Raw genomic sequence first — 3,509 nt, 5'->3', positions numbered from 1 at the left:
TGGGCTGCATGGAGACGTCCACAGGGCACAGGGTCGGCTGCAGAGCCCTCAGAGCTCCAGCATCTCCAGCGCTGAAAAGACCGACTGCCCCTCGGCTGCCTGTAGCACCAAGTGTTGTTACACAGGTGTAATGACAGCTTTATGTTCGGAGACCGGACTCCAGCACTCCCCAGAGATCAAAGTAGAGAATACAGAAGCCGTTTGCAATGATTTTCCATTCACAGAGCCTCATGAATGCTTATAGCTCCAGTTGACCTGGGGCTTCTTCAACTACTTTTTCAGTTGTTATTATTTTCCAATATATTCGTGTTGATCTGATCCTTGTTTGATTGATTGATTGGAGTTAATTTTATCACCATTAGTCTGAAGGGGAGGGATAAGAAGTATTGAGGAATGATTAAAGTGGAACACTGCTGTAGTTCAACATCCATCACTGAGCTGGATTAGTGTCAGTAAAAGTTAATGGATCCACTAATCATACGCTGACCCCAGGACAGGCTGCACTGACTCATCACAGGCTGGTCTCAGGTCAGCTGGAGGTCAACCTACAGGTAAAAGCTTCCCCTGGTATAATCTCTCCTAGTTTGTTCATATTCATATAGATATATATATATATATATATATGTAGCTTGCCTCTGAACAGCACCAATTTTAAGATATTCAGTATATTTAATGTATTTTAGCCACTCATGTTTGTTATTTGGTGTAGATGATGCTCCTATAACTTCAAGCATGAACCATCCATGTTATCATGTTTTGATGTTTAATCCAGATTCATAAACACATTAAAACTCATCTGCAGCTGCAGCAAAGAATCCATGTGCAGATTCTACTGTTCCTGCCATTGAGCCCTGATGTGAAATCGTTATTTAAAAAGTGAAATTCTGGAAATACAAGTGCAGCAGTGAGAGGCATGAGCCTATAATAAGTTTTATCCTCTGGGGACCACGAATGTCTGCACAAAATGTAATGGAAAACTATCCAAAAGTTGTGAGATACTTCAAAGCGGTGGATAAGCCGAGCATCAAACATTTGTAACTCGTCGTGCTGGTGGTGTGGCTCAAAAGAAACAGTGTCGGTTTCAGCTCAGTTAGGCACAGTTTCATATTTAAAAAAGGAAAACGAAAGAAAATCATTATAAATAATTGCAGGGATTTAGGTTTTGGCCCAGTTTGCTCCTCATGAAAAAAAAAAAATATCCCAGAACCTTTGGGCCACCTGGCTGCAGCTTCATCCCCGGAGTCCCCCACAGAGCATGTGACCACCTCTCTGTCATCTGCAGCAGCACCAGCAGCGAGCTGCGTTCACAACACTACAGAGATCTGGAGACGTTCCCAGACTCCGGAGCTGGAAGCCTCTGCCTCTGTCAGCTTTAATAATCACAACCAGCCAAAAAAACACACGAGCAAACTGCTTAAATTAAAGCTCAGTGACTTGAAACTGAAACGCGTGTGTGACGTCCCTGCACTGTAAACATCAGAGACGTGTGTACAGTCAAATCAAGTTCCTCTCATGAGATGATCCAGACTCTGTTAGTTCTTCAAAGCTTCATTGGTATTTAGAGGCCCCTGAATGTAACTCGGAGCCACACATTTATTTTAATCAGCCTCTGCTGTCAGGAGACAAAGTGTTTATTTGCCTTTGTGCATAATGCTGTCACCCTGGCACCGGCGCCACCAGCAATAAAACACCCACTGAGGCGCTGCATGGGCGCAGTGGACATATTCTGTCAGTGAAATGCATTTGTCTCAGAGAACAGGTATTTAGTGGGACGTCTGACAGAGGAGAACACAAGACCAGTCCGACCGAGCTCATTAAACCCTCTCTGTGTTCTTTACCATAAATCTGATGTCGGCATTTAGTCGGATGTCTCCGTGCAGAACCGGAGTAGACGGATGCCGCGGTGTTTAAACTGCACCCTCCCCCCCCCCCCCCCCCGGCTCGCTCCCAGACACCGGGCTGCTCGTTTTATAGACACCCTGGTTTTAAGGGCACCATGTTATTTCAGTGCCGGCTTTGAACTTTCACTGGTGCTCAGTGTACCTCATTATGGAATTTATGTCAAGGCGGATGAAGTGATACACACACCGAAAAAAGTGCTAAGAAATTAAATGTGGCCTGGAGGTCTGCAGTGCAGTCGCACAGAAAATATCTGTAATTCACTTTGTAGATTCTGAAGGAAACCTCACATCTGTAGATACCGCATGGACACGTGTGAGACTTTCTCAGATTCTCTATAAGCACAGGGACATTATGTGGTTGAGCGGGCGACACATGAGAGTAAAGAGGAGTTGCTGATCCTTTGTACCTTGTTGCCAAATATATGCTGTGCTGTGACACCACAAGGCTTTAGTGCCGGCATCCATCTGCTGCATCCCACTCACCGAGTAGAGTCCGATCCCATGTGATGCCGGACTGAGACTGTGCAGCTGACAGCTGGCAAAACCTACACAAAACTTTCACTTCTCTCCAAAACTGTCCGGAGTAATGTCACAGCTCATACATCATGATCACGTCTCCACACATATTAGATTCACTTCATTGGCTGCCTGTGTTTGAGAATTGATTTAAACATATGGCTGTTGACCTTCAAGGCAAAGTTTGGCATCTCTCGACTGAGCGACTCACCTGCCGGGAGTCTGAGATCCTCTGATGAAGACCTCAGATATACCAGGGGTCAGGAGGACTGAAGATGACGAGGCCCCTGCTGTCAGGGCCCAGGCCCTCGGGAGTGGTTCACCTCAGAGAACTGTTTTTAAATCATCTCACAAAACCTAGTGTTACCGATTAGCTGTGGCTTGATTGTTTTGGTTGTTGTTGTTTATTATGTTTATTTATTTTTTATTGAAGGCCTCCCAATGTCACATGAACATATGCACATTTATTTTTTGTATCCTCTTTTAACAGTCTGTAAACAATAATACTAATAGTAATAGTAATACAAAATATTTTCTTTCAAAGTATATACTTTTCTTATCTTCAACAGGTAATAATCAGTAGGATCTTTTTAATCTAAACAACAGAATCGTGTTAAATCAACATCAAAGCGTCCCGTGGTGAAATCACTGATCCCCCCCCTTGACCTCATGTGCATTTCATTTGCTCGAGGCTCTTCCCTTCCCCTACCGGCGATTACCCACGTGGGTCTCGTAATCTGTCAGAGCGCACATGTTTACTGATTTCTATTATGGGAGTAGTCGTGCCTGTTGCTGTCCTGCCGTGCCAACCAGAGCCAGACCCGAGTCAGAGCCCGAGACGTGCCAGAGCCGTGCCAGAGCCTGGCACCACAGGGGGAAGGAGTCACCAGACGCACCAAGGAGACGCGTTCATGTGGACGAGGAAGTGAACCAGTGTGTCCTTCATCCTCTCCAGTCCCGAGGAAGTCCCTTCACCGGACTCCGGACAATGTAGTGACTTTTGTCTCCAGCGCTCTTCTCTCGGACACACGGCCCCCCCCCCACCCCCCCATCGTTCCTCCGTGCGCACTGGAGCGCGCCGCTGAGTGGATG

This window comes from Platichthys flesus, chromosome 19 (assembly GCF_949316205.1).
Source record: "Platichthys flesus chromosome 19, fPlaFle2.1, whole genome shotgun sequence".
NCBI lineage: Eukaryota > Metazoa > Chordata > Actinopteri > Pleuronectiformes > Pleuronectidae > Platichthys > Platichthys flesus.
This window is presented reverse-complemented; position numbering follows the sequence as displayed.